Here is a 27,653-nt window from a genome sequence, read left to right as displayed (position 1 = left end):
ACTTAGTTTACACAGTAGAAAGTCTTAGCAGTAAGATATGTATTGCTGATTAAATTCCCTGGGAAGCTTATCCAGAGACAAAGATCTACATGCAAAAGTCTTTTTAAGGAATGCCCTTGGGTTATCACCTGTGATAAACAGAATTAAGCCTAGACAGATGTTGGGCTAAAAGGCAGTCTTGACCTGGGGGGAAAAAAAAAAATCTTACTTGATCTCAAGGGAAGTTCTTAGCCTGGAATGGCCTTTCAAAGTTATCTCAAACTCAGAAGAGGGCTGGGTCTTTTCATCTTGATACTGACTACTCATCAAGCTGCCCAGGAAGTAGGATTAACCTTGGATTAAATTATGGTCTCCAACAGATGCTAACAGCTGAAAGCTATCTTTTGGAAAAACTCTAAAATCCTAGAAGAACAAATGATTCCTTCCTGAAGGAAGATCTAGATGTTATATCAAGACACTCACTGAAGTCCAACCCTTGCATTATGCAAACCTATATATATATATAGATACACACACACACACACACATATATGTATATATTCATTGGGCTAAAGAATGCAAATATATATATATATATATATGTATGTATACATATAAGTGTGTGTGTGTGTGTGTGTCTGCGTGTGTGTGTGTCTGCGTGTGTGTGTGTATTCTCCCTGCCCCCAGGGACAAACTACCTGAGATTCTGATGGGCCTGTTTTCCGGCAGGGGCACTTGAAAATCAAAGAAAGGTTAGTGGAACAAATTACAGCTTTTATCTGTTTTGGGGGCCACAGTTAATACACGTCATATTTATCCCCTACTCTTATTCTATATTTCCCCCTTCAGCTAGCAACTCTGCTGAACCAATGACATGACCCACATCCTCATGTCTGAGGAACTTGAGCCAGGGGTCAACATGCTGCTCTTAGGCCATCACCATCAGCCCTGTCCACTGACCATCAACACTGGGCTAGGGGATGCAGATATACCAAGTGAATCACCAGAATACCCAACATACTGCTTCACTTGTTCAGCAACATATCTTCCCCATTCCAGTGATAAGTCGCCAGCTTGTACTGCAGGCGCGTGCAATCAGGGCTACCATTGGGGTGAATTTTTGGTACTCCACTCTCATCCTGAAGGAACCAGAGGCCAGTCCGATGAATTAAAGAGAAATATAATGTGGATCGCCAGCCCTTCGGATGCAATACTGCATGTGGTTTATTTTTTGGCCCAGGTGAGGGACACTTTCAGAGACTTCTATTTACCTTCCCCATCTTGTTAGCTCTTATTCTACAGGTGCAAGAGTCAATGTCGAGGCTGTGGAAACTGCTAACCATGTCTGTCCCAAGGATGCATTAAGGAATTAGGGATAGAGTACCACCAGTGAAGGAAGCATCCATGTATAAATCTTCCAACTGTGGGCTGACCTGTGCCTGGACTCTTTAACTCGCTTTGATATGTTCAGGGCAATGCTTCAGTTTCTGGTATTATTATTATCTCGAACCCCATGTACAAGAGTCTTTGAAATATGTGAGTAGTCCTCTTTCTTAAGTATCGTTTAGTTAAATAAAATGCCTCAAATCTCTTTGAGGAAGGACTAGGATATGTCCTTACTTACACAGTATCGTGGAATCATATTGGGGAACCACACTCTTCCACATCAAGGAATTCTGTGTTTAAACTTGGCTCAGGTACAGAAATTGAAAGAAAGATGATGATTTTTCTTAGACTAGTTGCCCACAGCCTCCTAATAATCCATCTTTGAGGTAGTTGGTTGTATAGATTGAGCACTACCCTTATTGGCTGCCTAAAAAATTTGCATCTAGGAAGCTGTATTCCACTAACCATCTCATAACTCTCAGCAAGTAGATAGATCCTGCTGGTTAATATTTCAGTCTTGACTTTTGTGTCATCATCTGGACTCTGTTGTTTGGGCATTCTGTCATCAACACTTCGATTAATGAGCCCAATTCTATGATGTCAAGTCACACAATCAGTCATGACCATCAGTGGAGAACTATTACTGAACTTTCAAGTGATGCTAGAGTCTGTGCTGCCAGCACATTCCAAAATACACTCCAATGGAAGAGATCTTTTTGTTCGGGATCTTTTTTGTTTTTTTTTCAGTTTACATATTCCACTTCTTCGAGACTTCTAATTCTGTTATGCATAATCTATCATGATAAATCCAGCATTTCTCCCTCACTGAGGACAAGTTATCAGTTTCTCCATGTTAACATCCTAACTCTATATTTGCAATTTTTTTGTAAGGGGCCTGAATCCCTGGATAATACTCCATAGTTGATCAATACTTTCTCAGCTAACTTTATGCGTCCCTCCGCCAGCCCTTGACCACACCCTCTCAATCTAGTCTCATGCTTACCCTCCCATCCATTGCTGGTAAGTGCTGGCTAAACGCTTCTACTCTTTCGAGGTAGGGCTGCTTTATTATCTCATTAAGCCTAGCATGTCACCAGCTGGGTTATACTGTGACTTAACTCTGGTTATTGATCTAATGGCCAGAACAGGATGTGGAGGAAGATCCTCAGGTTGGAATATTTTATCATGCAAAAAGGAGATCTCTGTATCATTTTGATGCAAAGATGGTGCAACAGATGTTATCCCTTAAAAGGAGTGTGTTGGCCACTTCCTCAGGGACAGAGGCAAGGATACAGGGAAATACAGGGGTATACTAATTTCAGATGCATTAACCCAGATATTCTCATTCCATGAGACAGAGCCCCATTCTTCCCAACCTGAGTTTCAATGTTGTCATAGCAGACCTGTCTGTTGAGAATTTAACTTTCACTGTAGCTCTGCTACACTTATGATTGAGACCACAGCAGTCTCTGCTCTCTAGCTGCAACAAATGAGATTCTTTTCACATGCTACCAATATATCCACTTTTATTTCTGCTTATATTTTAATTTATATTAATGAGTTATATCTGTTATTTTTTTCCAAAACATACATCAAGCTTAGCAAGGCTATACAGTTCCACTCTCCTTGTAGCCACTCCACATCTGATATTTCTCCAATATTTAACACATCACATCACCTAGTGAACTCCCTTCTGCTACCTTCCAGAGGGTGTACATCTCAGTTCAACATCACCTAAAGTTTTAAGAACTGTTCTGCCACTTTGTGCCAGGCACTACCTGTAATCTACCTGCCACTTTTTCACCTAGGCAGGTAGTAATCTAACTTCAAAAACCCAACGTAGTATCTTCTTTCTTATACAAATTCAGATATCAGCTTATTTTGGTCAAATTCACCAAAAAGAAGGGCCTGATGTGGATATTAGCATGCAGAAGATTTATTAGGGGTTATTTATTTTGGGAATACTACCTATGGAAGATAAAGACAGGAAATAAGATTGAACAGAAAGAAAAGTTTCCAGTCTCAATGAACACTTCATCCAACTGGTATGAGGTCTAAATCTGGAGGGTCCTTTAAATCTGCTCGAAACGTAAGGAAGGAACTGGGCCTTTACAACCTACAGAGGCCAGTTACTGGATAGATGCTGCCCCAGAAGGAAAAAGGGACATTAGGCACAATGCCTCTCTTCATCTGAAGAATTCCAGTCATAGCTGAGAGCTATCTGCTGCAAGCTCTCTGCTGGCAGTATTCCAGCATGTGGAGGAATAAACCTCTCAGTGCTGAGGGAGGACCTTGGTAGATTACCACAGCATCCATGACAGAAACACACCATAACCTCATTAGCTCCACGTTTAAAGGAGTAGAAGGGCACTTTGTCAGTTCATGGCCTGGCTGATCGATTGATGGATCTGGACCTAAGCGCTGATCAGGAGATCAATGGTTTCCAATTGGGAGTGATTTTGTCTTGCACAGGACATTTGCCAGTGTCTTGAATCATTTTTGGTTGTCACAACTAGTGGAAGGAGCTACTGGCATCTAGTGGATAAAGGACAGGGATGCTTCTAAAGCATCTTGCATAAGACAAAGAATTACACTTCATAAGACATTAGCAGTGCTGAGGTTGAGAAACCCTGCTGTAGAATCTGTGCATACTCCTTTTTTTTAATGCATTGATTGTAAAAATATCAATTTAAGCCAACTGCTTTTTAAATAGAGGAAAAGCATTACTTTTAACCAAAAGAAATTCTAAATCTTTTTTTGTGTGTGTGTGTGCATGGAGAATGTCTTGGTTGTAGTCATTTCTTAATATTTCCATAAAACTAGAAATTTTTGAGGTAAAAGTGCACAGTCACTAATTTAACGGTTAGATGAAGTATACCATGAACATTTTCTCCTAGGTAATATCAGAAAAGAAATGCTGAATCTTGCTACTTGTTGGATTTTACATAATGTTTCATAATATTTGGTTATGGAAGACCAGGAGTTAAGGAAAGTTTGAGAGAATGTACAGCTATTCTTTTAATCCTCTCAGTAATTTCTTTAGGCTAAGGTCCAGGGTGTTCTTCCCATCTACAAACAGTGGCCCATCGTAGGAAACAGAGAACATTGAAACAGCTGTTGTAAGCATCTAAAAAGACAATGACAAGCTGCTGTAGTGGATATATGAATGGGTGTGCTGTGCATTAGAAATAGGTCTTGCAAATTACCATGTGTTCAGAATCAAAGAGCATGGAACATGGTAACACAAGTTTGAAATACTCCTGAGCCACTGACAAACTCTGTGTCCTTGGTTATGTCACTTGCTCCCTGAACCTGTTTCCTCACTTTAATATGATGATTCACACTTTGCAGTGCCAATATTTGCATGTGTGTGCATGCCCATATGTCTGAAGTTTAAATGCAAGTAAATAACTAAATGCACTTGAAAATATCTAGAAGCATGCCTGGCCCATAGCTGTTGCTCAAGTGCTAGGTAATCTTAATGACTAGCACTCAGTCCCTCCCTAAAAAGACAAGAACATCTTGCAAGTAATTACTTCTGTCTTCTAAGACAATCACTGCTGTATGGCAACACAGTAGGGATTCCCAGTAGAAGCAACCTTGTTCTCATTGCACCTGCTCCAGAGAAATCAAGAAATAATTACCTTTTTATTTGGTGATGTGATTGATGCAGCAACCTTCCATGTGGTTCTGGGGAGATAAATGGGGCCAAGGAGAATAACCTGGGTTTTATTCTACCCTGATTGCTCCCGTTGTGGTGATAATCTGAGTTCAGGGTGCAGTGTACCACAGCGGATCGAAGAGAAGACCTTGGGCACATCAGCTCTCAGACATCTTGATTACAGGACCTGGAGACTTCTGCTCCATGATCATGAATATAATGAGGAAGGAATACACTCCACAGCTTTCTGCTTTCTGTGAATACAAGGAGAAAGCCAGTTTAAGAGTCAGTGTCAATGCCAAAGGACCAGAATCATGACAAAAGTGGGTAGAGCTCCCCTCGCAGGTGCCTCTATGCCCCAGAGGGAAATACATATAATATATACTTGCAATTATTTGTAGTCACAAAAGAGCAATTATATCAGTTTTTTTTTTATTGACTAAAATGAAATTATTTGGGTAGCATTTATTTTGTTTAGAAAGTCTTCCTCTCTTAATGACAATAACGGCTAGAATACTTCCTAAAATAATCAGTTGGAAATTAACAATAAAATATTTTCACTCACACTTTGGAATGGTTTTTTTTTTAATCAAATTCCTAAATATTGTAAACTCTTCAATCACTCCTCAAGCTATCATGAATTTGGCTAACATCTTACAGTTTAAAAACATCTAAAAGCATCTAAAAATAAATTGAGTTGAGTCCTTAAGAGTTTTCTATATATAGTATCATGACATCTGCATACAGTGACAGTTTTACCTCTACTCTTCCTATTTGTTTGCCCTTTATTTCTTTTGTTTGTCTGATTGCTATGGCTAGGACTTCCAATACTGTGTTGAATAACTGTAGTGAGAATGGGCATCCTTGTCTTGTTCCAGATTTTGGTGGAAAGGCCTTCAGGTTCTCTCCATTGAGTATTATATTTGCTGTGGGTTTGTCATAATTGTGAAAGACTTGTATGCTGAGAACTATAAAACATTAATCAAGGGAATTAAAGAAGATGTAAAGAAATGGAAAGATATTCCATGCTCCTCAGTTGGAAAAATTAATATTGTAAAAATGGCCATGCTACCCAAAGCAAACTACAGATTCATAGCAATCCCTGTCAAATTGCCCGTGACATTTTTCATAGAACTAGAACAAACAATCCAAAAATGTATATGGAACCACAAAGGACCCAGAATTGCCAAAGCAATTCTGAGGAACAAAAACCAAGCAGGAGGCATAACTCTCCCAGACTTCAGGCAATATCACAAAGCCACAGTCATCAAAACAGTGTGGTACTTGCACCAAAACAGACATACAGACCAGTGGAACAGAATAGAGAACCCAGAAATAAACCCAGATACCTATGGTCAATTAATCGTTGACAAAGGAGGCTAGACCATAAAATGGGGAAAAGAAAGTCTTTTCAGCTAGCATTGCTGGGAAACCTGGACAGCAGCATGCAAATCAGTGAAACTAGAACACCCCCTCACACCATGCACAAAAAATAAACTCAAAATGGCTGAAAGGCTTAAACATAAGACAAGACACCATCAAACTCCTGGAAGAGAACATAGGCAAAACATTCACCGCCATCAACCTTACAAATGTTTTCTCAGGTCAGTCTCCCAAAGCAACAGAAATAAAAGCAAAAATAAACCCATGGGACCTAACCAAACTAACAAGCTTTGGCACAGCAAAGGAAACTAAAAAACAAAAAAACAAAAAGACCACTTACAGAATGGGAGAAAATAGGTTTGCATGATGCAATGGACACGGGATTAATCTATAAAATACACAAGCAACTCGTACAACTCAACAGCAAGAAAAGCCAACAACACAATGGAAAAATGGGCAAAAGACCTGAATAGACATTTCTCCAAAGAAGATATACAGATGGCCAACAAGCACTTGATACAATGCTCAACATTCCTGATTATTAGAGAAATGCAAATCAAAACTACCATGAGAGACCACCTCACACCAGTCAGAACGGCCATCATTAATAAGTCTACAAATAACAAATGTGGGAAAGATTGTGGAGAAAAGGGAACCCTCCTGTGCTGTTGGTTGGAATGTAAGCTGGTACAACCACTATGGGGAACAGTGTGGAGGTACCTTAGCAATCTATACATAGAACTACCATATGACCCAGCAATCCCACTCTTGGGCATATATCCAGACAAAACTTTCTTTAAAAAAGACACATGCACCCTTATATTCATTACATTCACAATATCAAGACATGAAAACAACCCAAATGTCTATCGACAGATGATTGGATTCGGAAGATGTGGTGTATATTTACACAATGGAATACTACTGAGCCATGAAACGAACGACATAATGCCATTTGCAGCAACATGGATGAAACTAGAGACTCTCCTACTGAGTGAAGTAAGTCAGAACGAGAAAGAGAAATACCATATGATATCACTTATACCTGGAGCCTAATATATAGCACAAATGAACCTTTCCACAGAAAAGAAAATCATGGACTTGGAGAGTAGACTTGTGGTTGCCAAGGGGGAGGGGGAGAGAGTGGGATGGACTGGGAGTTTGCGGGTAATCGTTGCAGACTCTTGCCCTTGGAATGGATTAGCAATGAGATCCTGCTGTGTGGCACTATGAACTCTGTCTAGTCACTTATGATGGAACATGATAATGTGAGAAAAATAATCTATATATGTATGTGTAACTGGGTCACCATGCTGTATAGTAGAAAAAAAAAATAAAAGTTTAAAGAAAATAAAACAAAATAAACTGAAAAATTGTCTAAGTTCTATAAACATTAATCAGGTAACTAGAGACTGAGGGAAAGAGTAAAATGCCTTAGGCAGGAGGGCTCAGGAAGCTTAGTAATTGTGGGTGAGGTATAATGAGTGGAGTTAAAAATCAGAGAACTTAGGTTCTCATCTTAAGCATCAGACACCAGGTTACCGGAGTTTTGCAAACCGTTTTATCCCTCTCAGTTTCAGTTTCCTACTTGCAAAGTTGGAAAGACAACTAGATCTATCTCTCCAAGTTTTGAGAAAATTACATGAGATTTTTTTTTTAATCTTTTTTGTCTTTTGTTGTTGTTGTTGTTGTTGCTATTTCTTGGGCCGCTCCCGCGGCATATGGAGGTTCCCAGGCTAGGGGTCCAATCGGAGCTGTAGCCACCTGCCTACGCCAGAGCCACAGCAACGCGGGATCCGAGCCGCGTCTGCAACCTACACCACAGCTCACGGCAACGCCGGATCGTTCACCCACTGAGCAAGTGCAGGGACCGAACCTGCAACCTCATGGTTCCTAGTCGGATTCGTTAACCACTGCGCCACGACGGGAACTCCCTAGATTTGAACATAATATGCTCTGTAGATTATTTTAAAACACCATGAGGAGTTCCTGTCATGGCTCAGTGGATAACAAATCTGACTGGGAACCATGAGGTTGTGGGTTTGATCCTTGGCCTTGCTCAGTGTATTAAGGATCCGACGTTGCCATGAGCTGTGGTGTAGGTTGCAGACGTGGTTCAGATCCCATGTTGCTGTGGCTCTGGCGTAGGCTGGCGGCTACAGCTCCAATTTGACCCCTAGCCTGGGAACCTCCATATGCCGCAGGAGCGGCCCAAGAAATTACAAAAAGACAAAATAAAATAAAATAAAACACCATGAATGTGCTAAGCATTATCATTAATAGCACTACGTAAAACCGAAGTAGTTTACTAAAAATGAATAAAATATATAAAACATAGTACAGAGCCCATAGCAAGTCTTTACTGAAGAGTGAATGTCACCTACAAGCTGTGTGGGGCTAAACATGCCATTTCTTCTTTTTAATTCTCAGTATCCTCATCTGCTATACGTTGAACAATGATTAACTCAAACAATGTACGTAAACACACTTGCAATGTTGAAGAAACATTAAAATTATAGATAGTATGGATTATACTGATATTTCTTTAACACTAGTGGAGGTAATGTTATAAGCAGAAATACTAATGCAAAGATTGTGTGAAATATAGCACATGAATACTGTCTATTTTGTATTCTCTATTGAGGTAACATTAGTTTTTCGCACTGCATAAGTTTCATGTGCACGACCTTATATTTCTACTTCTGTAAACATTACAGCATGCTCACCTCTGAAACTCTAGTTTCTACCCATCACTGTACAGTCGATCTCCTCTACCCATTCTGCTCTTTCTCCTGTTCCTTTCCCTCTGGTAACCACTGTGTTCATTTATTTTATTTGTTGGATTTTATATTCTACATATAAGTCAAATAATATAATATGTTTCTTTGTACGTCTGACTTATTTCATTTAGGAAAATAATCCCAAAGTTCATCTGGGTTACAGTAAATAGTGAGATTCTATTTATTTATTTATTTATTTATTTTTAGAGGCTGCACCCTTGGCATATGGACTTTCCCAGGCTAGGGTCAAATAGGAGTTGTACCTGTTGGCCTATGCCACAGCCACAGCAACAGCCAGAACCAAGCCGCATCTGTGACCAACATCACAGCTCATGACAATACCCTACATCGTCATGGATACTAGCTGGGTTCCTTTCCACTGGGCTCCGATGGGAAATCCCTGTAAATGATAAGATTTAAACTTTGTTTTGGCTGAAAAGTATTCCATTGTGTATGTGTGTGTGAGAGAGTGACATCTTCTTTATTTATTCATCCATTCAAATTATATCACAAGCATAAGTATTGAAGTATCATTTGGCATTCACTCCTCTTGATGATGTCTTTGTAATTTCTCTTAGGCATTAATTCTTAACTACATAGGTCCTTCTTCAGTCCTTGTTATGTCTGAGTTGATTTTCATTCATTTTTTAAGACATGATACAAATATAACCCATTTCAGGAAGATTTCTTTCAGTTCACGTTCTGATTTTAGGGTCCTTCTCCAATGTTCATCTTTATTTCAGCCATTTATATGTTGTTCAACAAAATATTTAAGTATATCTAGCCCTAACTTGAGTGCGAGCAACATGAGATTACAGGAAAATAGCAAGTATGCACTAAATCATTGATGATTATACATATAAAATCCATAAACATTTAATTTATTAAAGTAAAATTATTTCATAACACACCTATCCTGAGTTTAATTTTGTTTTGTTCTGTTTGTTTTTTTGTTAAAATTAAATGAATAAATTCATTGGCACTTTGCATCTAAAAGAGTTTGTTTTTTGATTATTGAACATGCAGTAAGGGTGATTCATTCTATTTTATTTTTATATCTTGTTTCATTAGTGACCACTTTGTAGATTCATTAATCTGAATTAAACTACTGATTTGAGCACGTGTTTCATCAGTGACTTCTTTCTCACCTCTGGAAGAGTTTCTAATTAGAATAACCTTTCACAGCATTTTTAGTTTGATAACTGTAAGTCTACTAATATATTCACTCCACATAAAAACATTTGTCAATAGTCCATGGAATGATTGAACATGCAATACACACCTCTCGTCCTTCACATTGATGTATATATAATACAGTCAGATCTGCCCCTTCATTAGCTCCAAAGAGCCAAATATGTCCTTTCCAAAAAATGTTTCTTCCAATCCTGGTTTGCAAAGAGAATTTTTACTGGGTATACCTTCATTTTCTTTTCACTTTTCTTTCAGTTTAAAAATTTTTCCACCATTATATTTTCAAAGTGTCATTGTTGATAAGAATTCCTGTCCTTAAGTGTCATTAATTATAATACTTTTACAGTTTCCATGTTTTTATTTACAATTTATTATCCAATAGCATTCAGTATCTCAACTTATTTTATAGAAAATTATTCAGAAGAATCACCTATATTGATCATCTGTGAAATTCCTTTTAATTGTCTACTTTGGTGTGTGTGTGTATATGCATGTGTGTGCGTGTATTTACATGGAATTTGTCGTTTTAACTATTTTAAGTGTATAATTCAGAGGCATTTTACATGTACAATGTTGTGCAGCCAACTATCTATTCCAAAATCTTGTCACTACCTCAAACACAAACTCCACACTTATTAAGCAATAATTCCCCTTTTGCCACTACTCTCACCTTTGGTAACCTTGCAATGAATATGCCTATTCTAAATATTTCGTCCAAGTGGAATCATACAATATTTATTAGTTTGCACCTGGTTTCTTTCATCTAGCACAATACATCCAAGGTTCATTCCTGCTGCAGCATTTATCAGAACTTCATTTCTTTTTACGGCTAAATAATACTCAATTTCATTCATACCTCACATTTTGTTTATCCATTCATCTGGTGATCAACACTTGGGCTCTTTCCAATTGTCTGGAATTTTTTCTCCCACATTTTTTGAACCCTCTCCAATTGAGCTTTGTTTCCAACACCCCATATTGATATAGATATAGTCCTCATATTCTCCGTATTATTAAATTGAATGATCATAATCATTCCACATCTTGTTTGATCTATCTGTAGCATTGAACAGAAACGACCCCACATTTATATCCATAAATACCTTCCTCACTGGATTGTATACCTCATAAGTAAGTTTTTTTAAAAATTGAAATATAGTTGATTTATAATGTTTCAAGTATACAACAAAGTAATTCACACACATATATACACACATATACACATTTTCAGATTATTTTCCGTTGTAGATTGTTACAAGATATTGAATATAGTTCCAGGCGCTCTACAGTAGGTCCTTTTATCAATTATATATATATATATATGTGTGTGTGTGTGTGTGTGTGTGTGTGTATGTATATGTATAGGTATATATATTATATGTATATATAGTATATAGCTGTTAATTCCACATTCTTCAATTTATCTCCAGCCCCATAAATGAGATTCAGAAGACAGAACTGCCTGTTCACAGATTCAGCATAAAAACCGAGGTACTTGAGGAATTCCCGCTGTGGCTCAGCAGATTAAGAACCTGACTAGCATCCATGAGGATGGGAGTTTGATCCTTGGCCTCGGTGGGTTAAGGATCTGGTGTTGCTGCGAGCTGTGGTTGCAGACACAGCTTAGATCCCAAGTTGCTGTGGCTGTGGCTGGCAGCTGCAGCTTCAATCCCTCACCTGGAAACTTCTGTATTGCCACAGGTGCAGCCATAAAAAACAAACAAACAAACAAGAAAGTGAGATACTTAAGGGCACCCACACCTTTTGGGAATATTGGAGGGTACTTTCACAGTAGTTTGGTAAACTACTCCAACTGTCTTATTAGTCTGTATAGAACACACCGTCATTTTTGATTCAAATATGGAAAAGGAAGATATTCTGATTTTCTTAGTCTGTTTAATGAAGCTATGACTAGCCTCCAGATCTCTTAAATGAGATTCACAAAATTGTTGGAGAGATGAATATCTGAAGAACTTTGGGATTCTGTTATGAAGGAAGAAGATGAGAGTGATGCTAGGTAGGCAACAAACAGCATTTACTATATGTCTGAAATCATCCATGGAATTATATTTCAAAAATTATTTCTATCTCGAGTACTGGTATTACCATGTATAAAATGTACTTATGTGCCTATTTAAACATTGGACCTTATTAAAAAACAGAATATCCCCTAGATTTTCTCTACAAATGGTAAAAACAAATAGAAAAAAGTCTTCCATTACAAACAAGACTCCTTTAATATCTGAATTCATCCCTTGAAATGCACTTTATAAAAGAAATGATGTGTACTCAGCTTCATGATGATTACAGATAAGATTTAATAGCTAGCCATCCAAATCAGTCCTGCAGGTGGTAAGCAATGGTCCATGCATAAAACAAGCAGCCCAATTTTCAAGAGGCTATCAATTAAATGAGAAGAACTGTTGAACTGATCTGCTGCTCCCCAAATGTTAATTAAAATCACAATATTGCTGTGGGGCAGCCAGATACACTGCAGCTCTCGGACAGCTGTGATGCAGCAGTCCAGCATATTGTAATCACAGTGATATATTGCTTTGATATCATCAGTAAGAAATGTAGTATTATTCCCTATATTTCCGATTACTCACTGCCTAAGGCATACATTTGTTATTATAATACTCTTTTTTTTTTTTCATTCTGTTTACTCCTCTGCTTAATTTATCTATCTTTTACCTGATGCCTGGGTCTCTGATACTAGGTCACAAGCTAATATTCTTCCAATCTTGGCCATGCAAATACATGAAACTGTAGGTGTAAAAATCATGGCTCACAAATGATTTCGAACTTGGTGCCACTATTTTCATGCCTCTTGCCTTATGAGAAAGATCAGATTTTGAGTTTTATTTGTTTTTAATTCTCTTTGTCCTTTAATTCTGAAATACTTCATTTTTGAGCCCTGAAGTATCATTAATTTGGTACTTACTATATTTTGTGGAGATATATGGGATATTAAACCTCTCTCTCCTGAACATCACACATTTTTAAATTGAGATAATAATAGACTGCAGTACCATAAAGAAACGATATAGAGAGATCCTTTTTATAATTTGTCCAGTTTCCCCTAATGGTGACATTTAATAAAGCCATGGTACAATATCACAACCAGAATAATGATACTAGTAAAATCCATTCATCTAAATCAGATATCTATAGTTTTACTGGTACTCATATTTGTGTATATATATGTGCATTAATTCTATACAGTTGTTTTTCAAAAACATTTTTACTGAATTAGAGTTGATTTACAATGTTGTCTTAATTCATGCTGCACAGAAGAGTGATTCAGTTTTATCTATATACATTGCTTTCCATTTTCTTTTCCATTGTGGCTTATCACTGGATATTGAATATAGTTCCCTGTGCTATATAGCTGGACCTTATTGTTTATCCATCCGATATATAATAGTTTGCACCTGCTAATCCCAAACTCCAAATCTTTCCATTACCTGCTTCCCTCCCCCTTGGCAACCGTAAGTCTGTTCTCTGGGTCTATGACTCTGTTTCTGTTTTGTAGACATATTCATTTGTGTAGTATTTCAGACTCCACATATGAATGATATCAAGTGATATTTGTCTTTCTCGGTCTGACTTACTTCACTAGACCCATTTATGTTGCTATAGATGGCATTATTTCATTATTTTTTATGGCTTAGCAATATTGCACTATATATATGCACCACATCTTCTTAAACCATTCCTCTGTTTATGAACATTTAGGTTGTTTCCATGTCTTGGCTCTTGTAAATAGTGCTGCTATGAACATTGGGGTGCAAGTATCTTTTGGAATTACAGTTTTGCCTGGATATATATCTAAAAGTGGGACTGTTGAATCATAAAGTAACTATTTTTAGTTTTTTGAGGAACCTCCATACTGTTTTCCATAGTGGCTGCACTAATTTACATTCCCATCAACAGTGTAGGAGGTTCCCTTTTCTCCATACCCTCTCCAGCATTTATTTTTAGACATTTTAATGATGGCTTGACTAGTGTGAGGTGGTACCTCAATATAGTTTGGATTTGCATTTTTCTAATAATTAACAATGATGAGAATCTTTTCACATACCTACTGGCCATTTGTATGTCTTCTTTGGAGAATTGTCTATTTAGGTCTTCTGACCATTTCTTGATTTTTTTTTTTTGTCATTGTATGAGCTGTTTGTGTATTTTAGATATTAATCCCCTATTGGTTGCATCATTGCAAGTTTTTTTCTCTCAGTATGTAGATACCTTTTTGTTTTGTTTATGGTTTCCTTTGTTGTGCAAAAACTAATAAGTTTGATTAGGTATCATTTATTTATTTGTGCTTTTTTCTTTTTTTATAATGATTTTTATTTTTTCCATTATAGCTGGTTTACAGTGTTCTGTCAATTTTCTACTATACAGCAAGGTGACCCAGTCACACATACATGTATACATTCTTTTTTCTCACATTATCATGTTCTATCATAAGTGACTAGATATAGTTCCCAGTGCTATACAGCAGGATCTCATTGCTTATCCATTCCAAAGGCCATAGTTTGCATCTCTTAACCCCAAATTCCCAATCCACCCCACTCCATCTGGACAAAACTTTCCTTGAAAAAGACACATGCACCGATATGTTCATTGCAGCTCTATTCACAATAGCAAGACATAGAAACAACCTAAATGTCCATCAACAGATGATTGGATTAAGGTGTGTGTGTGTGTGTGTGTGTGTGTGTGTATACAATGGAATACTACTCAGCCATTGAAAGAACAAAACAATGCCATTTGCAGCAGCATGGATGGAACTAGAGACTCTCACACTAAGTGAAGTAAGTCAGAAAGAGAAAGACAAATACCATATGTTATCACTTATATCTGGAATGTAATATATGGCACAAATGAACCTTTCCACAGAAAAGAAAATTATGGATGTGGAGAACAGACTTGTGATTTTTGCTTTTTTTTTTTTTCTATTGCCTTGGGAGGTTGACCTAGGAAAACATTGGTAGGAAAGAACCATCCCTCTCCTAAGCACCCTAGACATCTTGTTTTGAGTTTGACTCATCCTTGCCCTGAGAAAATTTTGTTTCTGGAGATTTATTCCCTTCTATGCCCACCCCACGCCCCCCGACCAATAAATCTCCATAAATTTAAATCAACTTGTCCTAATCGATCTACATCCTCTTCAATGATAACTTTGCATGGCCAGACACTCTTGGTTGATCACAAAAGGGTTTATTGCACCCTAGTCCTAGGATAACGGCTACTAGCCCTAGAATTGTCTAATTTAGAGGACTTCTCAGGAAAAGGAGGATAGAGAGTATTTGCTTCCATTATTGAAAGAGAAAGAGAGAGATAAGAAAAGGAAAAAGAGAAGGATAAATTCATAGCCACTACTAACTCATTCTCCTATTCCCAGGATCTTCTGAGGCAACACGGTAATGCTAATCTCTTTGGCCATCAGAAGACGGAGAGCATAGAGGGAGGAAGGCACAAGGGAAATGAAGTGAAGGGAGGAGTTCCCTGACCCAGTTGTTTGCTCTTCACTGTCAGATGTTCTCAAGCCATCTTAACCCCTCTTTTTCTTAAAAAACATTGGTTAAAATATTAAACTGAAATAAGAATATTGTGTAGACTTTGGTTCATCTTGTAATGAAGAAGAAAAATCCTCTTGTAATCCTGCCATCTACAGACTGCCACTGTTAATATTTTGACATGTTTTCTTAAGGAATATGTATTTATAGAACACATGAACTTAGACTTTGTATTAAACGTTCATCATAAGTCCACCCCTTCCAAGCCATTAAATATAATTTATAAATATGTCTTAATGCCTGCATGATGTTATTACTTCAATGCACACCCATGATATTTGGTTGAACATTTAGAATGTTCAGAGGATGCTGTCTTTCTTTCTTCTTCTTTTTTTTTTAACTAGTTATGTCACTCCAATGTAAACATCTTAGTCCATAAATTTTTCTGTTCTGTCAGAAAGACACCCACTTAGTTGTGGTGTATGATCTTTTTTCATGTTGTTGGATTTGGTTGGCTAAAATTTTGTTGAGAATTTCTGTCTATATTCATCAAAGCTATTGGTCTATAATTTTCTATTTTGTTAGTATTATCTGGTTTTGGTATTAGGGTGATGGTGGCTTCATAGAATGTCTTTGGGAGTGTTTCTTCTTCTTCAACACTTTGGAAAAGTAGGAGGAGGATGCTTATAAGTTCTTCTTTGTATGTTTGGTAAAATTTGCCTGTGAAGCCATCTGGTCCTGGACTTTTGTTTGTAGGGAGTGTTTTATTCTGGTATATATGAGACTGGGTCACTTTTCTATATAGTAGAAATTGACAGAACACTGCAAATCAACTACAATGGAAAAAATAAAAATCGTTTTTTAAAAAATGAAACAAACACAATGAAGTGTTATTGATTACTGCTGCTGGAATGTGCAACCTCTGTATCCTGAGGGGGCTGTCTCTGCCGCTCCTGGGACTGAAAAATCAAAGATTATCTCCTACACACTGTGGTATATGGAACAATTGGCCAACAAGGACCTGCTGTGTAGCACAGAGAACTCTACTCAATAGTTTGTAATAATCTATATGGGAAAAAATTTGAAAGGCAATGGATGTGTGCACAGGTGTAAGTGAATCACTTTGTTGCACCACAGAAATTATCACAAATCTATAAATCAACAAGACTTCAAAAAAACTTTAAAAAATGAAAAATAAACAAAAAAATAAGGTTATCTCTGGCAGATTTCCTACTCCATCGTGAGATTCATCTACTCTCTTCAGCTGAAGAGGCCAAACCACAAGCCAGGTAGATATACTGGGCAGAGCCTCTGCCTCTTTCTGATTTCTTGTTGACCTGAAGCAGATGTTGGCTTCTTCTGGATGATACAACTTCAGTGTTATATTCAGTGCCTGCACTCCTCTTTGCTACCCCTCCCAGTGGTCCATCCTTCTTTCCTACTACAATTAGATCCAGGTTAAGGTTGCCACCTCCTAGAGCATATTCAGCATTCCCTACAGTTTTGTGACAGTTTTGTGTATCCGCCATGGTAGTGAAGATACTAAACAGCACAAACACCGTGAGCATCCTTCCTGCTGCTCTTTGATATCCATACCCACCTCCTACCTGTTTTCCAAACCATCCTTAATCCTTGTCACTAAATTTGTCATTTATAAATAATACTGTCATAATAAATAAAACTATATAGTATATTATAGACTCTGGGAATTATTTTTATACTCATAATGATTCTCTGGAGATTTATCTCAACTTGTATGTATATATCAACTGTCAATCCTTTTTTTTTTTTATCGTCTTTTTAGGGCCACACCCATGGCATATGGAGGTTCCCAGGCTAGGGGTCCAATCAGAGCTGTAGCTGCTGACCTACACCACAGCCACAGCAGCGTGAGATCTGAGCCACGTCTGTGACCTACACCACAGCTTATGGCAACACCAGATCCTTAACCCACTGAGTGAGGCCTGCATTCTCATGGATGCTAGTCAGATTTGTTTCCACTGCACCGTGATGGGAACTCCATCAACTGTATATCCTTTACTATTGCTGAATAGCATTCCACCACATGTGTGCACTACTGTTTAATGATTCACCTGTGGAAAGAGATCTGAGCTGAATCCAGGTTTTAGCTATGATAAGTAAAGCTGCTATGAACATTTGTCATACAGATTTTTGTAAGAACATGTTTTTAATTCTCTGGGATAAATTCACAGGAGTACAATTACAGGTTGAATGATGGTGTGTGTCCAGTTTTTAGAAAGCTCCAAACTTTTTCACAGCAGTCATACTATTTTAGATCCCCACAAGAAATGCATGAGTGATCCAGTTTCTCCACATATATGACAATATTTGTGTTGTCACTACTGTTTTCATTTTAGCTATTCTAATATGTGTAAAGCACTGTGATTTTAGTTTGCATTTCCATGGTGAATAGTAATATTGAGTATCTTAATGTTCTAATTTATTTGCCATACCTGTATCTTCTTTACTGAACTGTCTTTGTCTTTTGTCAATATTCTAATTGGATTGGTTTTTTTTAAAAACAGTTGAGTGTACTGAGTTTTTCCTATATATTCTAGATACTAGTTCTTTGTCAGATATATAAATACTTTCCCCCAATATGTGGCTTGTCTTTTTACCCTCTTCATACAGGCTTTCATTAAGCAAAATTATTTCCTCTTTGGTATTGTGCTTTTGCTGTCAAATCTGACAAATTGTGCATTCGTCCTAGATCCTGAAGATTTTTTCCCATTATTTTAAAATAAGTTTTATAGTTTTGTATTTAACTCTATAGTTTATTTTAATTTAATTTTTGTATAATGTGTGAAGTTTAGGTAAAGATTATTTTCTTTTTCTTTTAGCCTATGAATACCTGATTTCTCTAGCACTATTTATTGAAGAGACTAGTTTTATTTCATTTAGTTGATTTTGCAACTTTGTCAAAAATCAGTTGGGCATATTTGTTGGGTCTGTTTCTGGTTTTCAAATCTGTTCTGTTGTCTTGTCTATTCTAATGCCAAAGTCACACAATTTTTATTATTAAAGTATGTACATAATAAGTCTTGAAATCAGGCATGCTAATTCATCCCTCTCTTTTGTTTTCAAAATTATGCTGGCTAGTTTAGTCTTTTGACATTTCTTTATAAATTTTATACTCTTGTCTGTATCTAACCTCCAAAAAGAGCTGGTGTTGTGGTAGGAATTACGTTAAATGTGTTTATCCAATTTGAGAACATTAACATCATTACCCTTGGGCTCTTCCAGTCTGTGAACACACAGTACCAGTTACGGCCCTCAAAACAGAAAATGCGTAGGTGTAAATCTAATAAAACTGTATAGAACGTTTACGTTGAAAACAGTACAATGCTGATGAAAGGCCAAAAGATCTCAAGTGGAAAACCATCCTGTGCTCATAGATGAGATATATCGGTATGGTTGCTCTTCCATGAAGAGTTCCTATTACTAAGTCACACGCTACTAGAGAGACCTCAGACAATTCTCATGCAAGCTTCTATAACTCCGTATCATAAAACCTCAGTGCTCACATAGACTCCCAACATCTACATTTGGAAGTCAATGGATATAGTCAACACATAGAAGCCAAAAATGAAAAACTGGGGGATAAGTAGCAATTCAAAACCTTGCATTAAAGATTTCTGAGTTCTCTGGTATTACTCTTTTTTTTTTTTTTTTTTTTTTTTTGGCATTTCTTGGGCCGCTCCCGCGGCATATGGAGGTTCCCAGGCTAGGGGTCTAATTGGAGCTGTAGCCGCCAGCCTACACCAGGGCCACAGCAACGCAGGATCCGAGCTGCGTCTGCAACCTACACCACAGCTCACGGCAACGCCGGATCCTTAACCCACTGAGCAAGGGCAGGGATCAAACCCGCAACCTCATGGTTCCTAGTCGGATTCGTTAACCACTGCGCCACGACGGGAACTCCCTGGTATTATTCTAACTTTATGACCCTAGTCTGGAGAATGTGAATTATTTTGTTTTATGATTCCAAATCAGTTCACTGAGTCCTTTAAGTTCCAACCTCAACCCTTTGATTGATATTTAGAATCTTCAGGATATTTGCAAGAGTTATCTAAAAACATATAAATTGTCTCACTATGGTAACTATACTAAAAAAACCTGCTTGGTAAGCTCCTTAAGAATAATATAACTATAATAAAATCACTGGTAATATGTCAGATATAATTATAGGTACTCAAATCAGATTCTGCAACACCACATTGTCTGCTTATAACTGATGTGAGCTTGGATAAGTAATTTTACTTTTCAGACCATCAGTGTCCTCAACTGGGAAATCTGACTCTTAAAGTCTTTAAGAGGTTTAAACTAGATGATCTACTAAAATTGACTTCAGTACTGCCTGGCACAAAAGAAGCCCATTTCCGTTGTTTCTCTTTCATTCACCCATAGTACCCTCAGGCCATCATGTCTCTTCTAAAACTGGATGACCAAAGTGTTAGCAGGCTTGTCTCAGCAGTTGGACATAGGAACAAAAATTAAAACAAATGAGAGTTTTCCACCATTCTTCATCTTTGGCAGAATCCATTTTAATAGCTTGTCTCATCAAATAATCATTACACTCAATAAGTTGTCTAACACACTAATGAAAGGCTAAATGACTGGCAACTGGCTCAGGCCAGCCTTGCCCACTGTGTAATGACAGGCTGTGGCAGGATTTCTGTCTTATTATATCACTGAAATAACATTTCTAGTAAAATTATGCACTCATAAAATTGAGTTGGCCTGAAAACCAGAGAGTATTTTATTCTAATATTTTGAGGACCATGAAATATATCTAAATGAGAGAACAAAGCAGAGATGGTTAGCAAAATTAATCTGGCTCCTGAGAGGTAGGCTGGAAACAACCGGAAAAGATTGCTCATAGAAGCCCAGTGTGGGGACAATGACAGAAATGCATTCAAGAAACAAAAAAAATTTTATGCAAATAATTAGCCAGTGGCATAACTTCACGGCATCTGTGTTTCCTCATTGGTAAAATATTAAAGTACAAGTTAGGATGTTATTTTGTATATATGTAATTTTGAATTTTACATTTTCAATTTTATTGTGATTAATGTAAGTGTAGCTATTTTTAATGCGCTAAAATTGAAAAACTGAATACAATCTTTTTAATAATGTCTAAATCTTTTTGATTATGTTGAGGATACAGCTTTAATCCCAACATATCAATGAAATCATTTGTAAAGCTAAATACAACTAATGTAGAATAAATTCTGTACATTATGAGTTTTTCTGCTACAACTTTTATCAAATCTTGCATCTTGTATCAAATAAGAGATATTTTTCAACTTGTTATTTCTACTATAAATAATTCATGTTCTGAAGTATGGTGAACTGGAAATTACGCCAATGTAGCAATCAGGACCCCTTAATTATATTCGTAAATCAGATTGGCTGCCTGAGCTTCAGGAAATTACTTTATTCCCTTTTATCAAAGTTTCCTCTTTTGTCAAATGAGCAAAAATATTTCACTTAAAAATTTAAAAATGCATATTCTCAATTCCAAGATACTTTTTTTCACATATGAACATCATTGAAATCAGGTGTCTCCTAAAACTGAATGTATATTGTCATAAATATTGGAAGCAAACTAATTTTTACTCGTAGTGGTATCAAACATAGTGATTTACCCTTTAATTGGTGGTTTCTTAGATTTGGTGCAATTTGATATTAACTAAATTAGTCACTGAGGAAACTGAGTATAATTATTAATCATATTCCACAGATAAAGATATTGAAGCATGGAGAACTAAAGTAATTCGCTTAAGATCACCAAATTTTAAACTTGGATGCTTGATCTAGAGTCCATGGTTTTGTCCATTGCATTGTACTCTTCCTCTTAGATTGTTGTTGTGACTATTATGTATACATTATTTGAAAATCATACACTATGTACATATATATATATAATTTAAAATTTTAAAAATAAACATTTTAAAAGAGAAAATATAAAATCTGGGTAATTCCTACTGAGGTTTGTATTTATTGATGAAAAATTCAGGATGATGGTAAATACATATGTGTGTGTATATATACATACACATATTTTTTAATTCACTGTGACATGGTAACACATGGTAGCAAACATTTCCTTGATCAACAACCCTGTCACTGAATTGTATCTTTTTTTGTTTGTTTTTGCTTTTTAGGGCCATACCTGCGGCATATGTAGGTTCCCTGGCTAGGGGTCAAATCAGAGCTACAACTGCTGGCCTACACCATAGGCACAGCAAAGCAGGATCCAAGCTGCGTCTGCGACCTACATCACAGTTCACAGTAACGCCAGATCCTTAACCCACTGAGCAAGGCCAGGGATTGAACCTGCGATATCATGGTTCCTAGTCAGATTTGTTTCCGCTGTGCCATGACAGGAACTCCTGAATTATATTTTTATGTCAATTTAAACTAATTCATTTGGTACTAATATGTCTGAGATATTGACATCTACAGACAGGTATTTCTAATATATTTTCCATAGTTTGATTCATGAACCACCTGTTTCTTACTTGCCCAGAATCCTTGCTAAAGATGTAATCAGTCAAATATCTGACTTCCCACAGGTATGTCCGCAGGGACATCATCTGGGAGTCAGAAACATAGGGTTATGTGTCAGGATATAGATACAGATGATACAGGTACATAGATCACGGTTACACAGATGGAGCATGAGACATTTTATGCTGAATATACTGGGGATAGTATGATAGAACAAAAAGACCATAACTTGGAAATCAAAAGCATTTGATTTTGGATACTAACTACACCATGTAGACCACATCACTTGACTGTTTATACCCCATAGTTTTTTTGTTTTGTTTTGTTTTTTGTTTTTTTGGCTTTTTAGGGCTGCACCTGTAGCACATGGAAGTTCCCAGGCTAGGGGTCTAATTGGAGCTACAGCTGTTGGTCTAAACCACAGCCACATCGACCTGGGATCTGAGCTGTATCTGCAACTTACACCACAGCTACAGCAACGTTGGATCCTCAACCCACTGAATAAGGCCAGGGGTCAAACCCGAGTCCTCATGGACACTAGTCAGATTCGTCACCACTCAGTCATGACGGGAACTACCCCACATAGTTTTGACCTATAAAATGAACAAAATTAATGCTGATCTTAAAGCTTATGTGACAAGTAAGATAAGGTTTTTGAAGCACCTGAACACAGTGCTTGACAAAAAATTCTCAATAAATATCACATAAATATCATTATTTTAATTATCATGTTTCTTATCAAAGTATATTTACATAGGTCAACTAAATGTTTAAATTCCAACATTTTTTGTATACTAAAATAAAGTGAAAAAGTTATTATATTCAAACAAAATATTCAGAAATAAAATTCAACAATATTTAAAAAAGAATTATATACCACTACCAAGTGATATTTATTCTAGAACACAAGATTAGTTTACCATGTGACACTCAATGAATGTAATCAATTATGCCAAGAGATAAAGAGAAAAAAGCCATATAAATTTATGTGTAAAAGTATTTCATGTAATCCAAAATCATTCACGCACATACACACATACACTTACAGGCACACAAATGAAATCTCAGTAAACTAGAAAAAGAGGGGAAAGGTCTTACTGTGATAAAAACTATTTACAGAAAACCTACAATAGTAATAGCTAGCATGATAAGTAAAAAAATAAAATGAAAAGTTTCAAGGATTGAGAAGAAAGCACTGAAATTGTCTTTGTTCACAGATAACATTATTGTCTATGTAGAAAATCTCAAAGAATTTGCAAAAAAAATCCTGAAACTAATAAGCCAGAGGTAAGAGACTTGATATCCTTCAGATATAAAAATGCATGTGCTTAAATTTTTATATTTTGCGTCATGGATGTATTCATACAAGAATTTGCTATAATCACACAAGTATTTGATTTTGAAATTTTGTAACTCATTTGAGATCTCTGGAAAATGGTTAGCCTTAAAATATCATTTATGCTCCAAAATAGAGACACAAAACTAATATTTCCTATAATTGCATTGAGTTTTTGTGTCAGTTTTCAATAACAAGAAATTTTTACATTGATTTCTTATGGGGTTTTTAGTGCTAGTTCTCAAAAAAAATCAAGAAGAAAACTAAATCCCTGCATTTTTGACACAATGAGGAATTTTTTCCAATTATGTCTTTAATAAAAATAATTAAGCTTCTCATAATGCTGTAGCACTTATTAAGGTAATGGACAAAATATAGGTTCTTACGAATAGAGGATATTAAATTCTAATACTGCGTTAATCATATAGACATATGAAGTGTGATTATATGTGTGCTTGAGGATCAAAGTTTGTACTGAATATATTACTAATATAGACACACTTGAAATGGCATGTCAGTAAACTTTTTTCAAGGTAATTTATGCAAAACACTAGTGGGCAATGAAAGAACAAGAATATAAAATTTGCAGTCATACCTGCGGCATATGGAAGTTCCCAGGCTAGGGTTTGAATGGGAGCTGCAGCTGCCAGCCTATGCCATAGTCACAACAATGCCAGACTCAAACCACATCCGCAACCCATGCTTCAGCTTGTAGTAACGTCAGATTCTTAACCCACCGAAGGAGGCCAGGGATTGAACCCACATTCTCATTATGTTGCATTCTTAACCTGCTGAGCCACATGGGAACACCAAGAGTATAAAGTATTATAGAAGTCAGTGGAATCTTTGAAGAAGTCTGGTAATTCTTACGGCTAGAGTGCAACGCGTGTGACATGGAGGAACTGAAGTTGAGGCTGAGGCACTGGTTGAAGTCAGATCCTGGAAACCCTTTAACACCGCGTTTGGGAACTTAGAGACCATCACCAGCTGTACTTGATTTGTCTACAGGGACTTCTGGTTGAATCTGCGCTTTCAGACTGTCAGGCTAGATGTTCAAAATCCTAAAGGGAAACATGGTGTTTGCCTTTGTGAAACATTTTAACCAGTCCTTACCTCTATTAACATACCTAGCAATTGTTTTCTTAGAAATTTTGTGCTCATTTATCTGCCTTCCTCCATTCGTCTCTGAACTTCTCTTAAGGACAACAGTGTCTTTTTATTTTTGTTTACCTAGTACATTACCACAGTTGCTGGGACATAGTTTCATGTATGTAACATGAACAGTTCCTATTGTGGTATGTTCTAAAATAATGAATTAGTATTAGCATAAAATTATTGACCCACAAATTATATGGGTGATGCCATTTCAATTACTCTCAGTATTTAAGGAACACAATGGCAGTAGCAGCAATAGTCTTAAAGTTCTAACTTATGTGTAGAGAGAAACTTGGAAGATGATAGAAGAGTTGACATGTACTTTAGTCCTCTTGCCTAAATGTATGGATAATGGTAACTTTATTTAGGGGGATATAAGAAAAATATTATGAAAGGATCCGGCCATCTGTGATCTTTACACAACCCTTCCTGGCACAGAGTAGGTTCTTAGTTTATGTTTGATAAATGAATGAATGAATGAATGAATGAATGAACAAGCAAAATGACTGGCTGTTTTACATTTTTAAGGAAATTTACTGATATTTAATTTGAATCTTCTGTATCTTTACATAGATATTTCCTACTATCTTGAGTGTTGTGAACATTCCTGTCATGTAGCTTTTTATTTTCACAAATAATAATTGTGGTATGACAGAGACACCTAATAAAAATCATCCCAACAGGAGCTCCCAATGTGGCTCATTGGATGAAGAACCCAATGTTGTCTCTGTGAGGATGGAGGATCAATCCCTGGTCTCACTCAGTGGGTAAAGGATCTGGCATTGCCATGAACTGCAGTGCAGGATGCAGATTCAGATCAGATCTGTTGTTGTCATGGCTACTATGGCATAAGCCAGCAGCTGCAGCTCTGGTCTGACCCCTGGTCCAAGAACTTCCATATGCCATAGATGCTGTCATCAAGAAAAGAAAAAAAGAAAAAATCATCCTATCAAATATAGCAACAGAAGGGGGCACAATTCACTTATAAGCCAATAAATGTTAAGGAAAGAAAGGGGGGAAATTTCTGAAGCTAAACACTTGAGATCTTTATAAATTACATTCAGATTTTTCAATGTGTGTACCCAAATTCAACTTGAATTGATACCTGCAAGACATATTTAATACATAGTTACATATTTTCCTAGATATCATTCAGAACTATATATACCCATGTGAATAAAGCTTAGTCTCTTTCCTCATGTAGGTTGCAGTCTTGTTGAAATGAAAAGAAGCAAGAAGAAATAATACATTTTGATGAAATATACACACATCTTTCAAAGCCTACTTCAAGTGTCACCTTTTTGCAAAACATCTGTCTAATCCATGTCTAAATGACATCACTGCATATTGCACATATTGCAAACAACTTTTTACAGAGTACAAAGTAAAAATAAAATTTTTCTCTCTGTACTTTTTTACTTATTAAAAAAAAGGATTTACAAGAGGACTTGAGAGGAAAGTAATACTTCCTGTTGGACTATCAAATGAATTCCCTCTTCATCATTAACTTTTCCATCTGTAAACTGAAGTGAATAGGGCCCAGAATTCTTGCCTGTTTAATTATACTTTTCTTTAGAAAAAAAGATTAACTTTCAGAAGTTTGAAAAATTCTTCTTTTAGATGTTACACAGAAGTACTTTCTACTTTAGTATTTTCTTTACATTTTTCTATTATTATTTCCCCAATACATTTTTTTTCAACTGTACAGCATAGTGAGACAGCTACACATACATGCATACATTCTTTTTTTCTTGCATTATTACGCTCCACCGTTAAGTGACTAGACATAGTTCTCTATGGTACACAGCAGGATCTCATGGCTAATCCATTCCAAAGGCAACAGTTTGCATTCATTAACCCCAAGCTCCCAGTCCATCCCACTCCCTCCCCCTCCCCCTTGGCGATCACAAGTCTACTCTCCAAGTCCATGCTTTTCTTTTCTGTGGAAAGGTTCACTTGTGCTATATATTAGACTCCAGGTATAAGTGATATCATATGATATTTCTCTTTCTCATTCTGACTTACTTCACTCAGTAGGAGAGTCTCTAGTTTCATCCATGTTGCTGCAAATGGCATTATGTCGTTCTTTTTATGGCTCAGTAGTATTCCATTGTGTAAATATACACCACATCTTCCTAATCCAATCATCTGTCGATAGACATTTGGGTTGTTTTCATGTCTTGATATTGTGAATGTAATGAATATAAGGGTGCATGTGTCTTTTTTAAAGAAAGTTTTGTCTGGATATATGCCCAGGAGTGGGATTGCTGGGTCATATGGTAGTTCTATGTATAGATTGCTAAGGTACCTCCACACTGTTCTCCATAGTGGTTGTACCAGCTTACATTCCAACCAACAGCACAGGAGGGTTCCCTTTTCTCCACAATCTTTCCCACATTTGTTATTTGTAGACTTATTAATGATGGCCGTTCTGACTGGTGTGAGGTGGTCTCTCATGGTAGTTTTGATTTGCATTTCTCTAATAATCAGGAATGTTGAGCATTGTATCAAGTGCTTGTTGGCCATCTGTATATCTTCTTTGGAGAAATGTCTATTCAGGTCTTTTGCCCATTTTTCCATTGTGTTGTTGGCTTTTCTTGCTGTTGAGTTGTACGAGTTGCTTGTGTATTTTATAGATTAATCCCGTGTCCATTGCATCATGCAAACCTATTTTCTCCCATTCTGTAAGTGGTCTTTTTGTTTTTTTGTTTTTTAGTTTCCTTTGC

At 36.7% G+C, this 27,653-nt stretch overlaps 1 long non-coding RNA gene across 5 annotated transcripts in view; it reads right to left on the bottom strand.

Annotated features, from left to right (window-relative positions):
• The window catches only part of LOC146404954 (uncharacterized), a 621,252-nt gene that overhangs the window by 345,601 nt on the left and 247,998 nt on the right, over nt 1-27,653 (bottom strand). For 4 of the 5 annotated variants that reach the window (XR_014839818.1, XR_014839817.1, XR_014839816.1 and 1 more), the window contains exon 3: nt 5,010-5,280. This is a non-coding gene — a long non-coding RNA (uncharacterized LOC146404954). Of the gene's footprint in view, nt 1-5,009; nt 5,281-9,452; nt 9,590-27,653 lie in introns of those variants that run through there. The other variant, XR_014839820.1, reaches the window with a different exon arrangement.

This window comes from Sus scrofa, chromosome 3, assembly GCF_054392235.1.
Source record: "Sus scrofa isolate SSC_HxYL_T2T_F1_AM1 chromosome 3, Sscrofa_HxYL_maternal_Yorkshire_Landrace_v2.0, whole genome shotgun sequence".
Lineage (NCBI taxonomy): Eukaryota > Metazoa > Chordata > Mammalia > Artiodactyla > Suidae > Sus > Sus scrofa.
The sequence above is the reverse complement of the archived record's forward strand: the minus strand, read 5'-3'. Positions and strand labels throughout refer to the sequence as shown.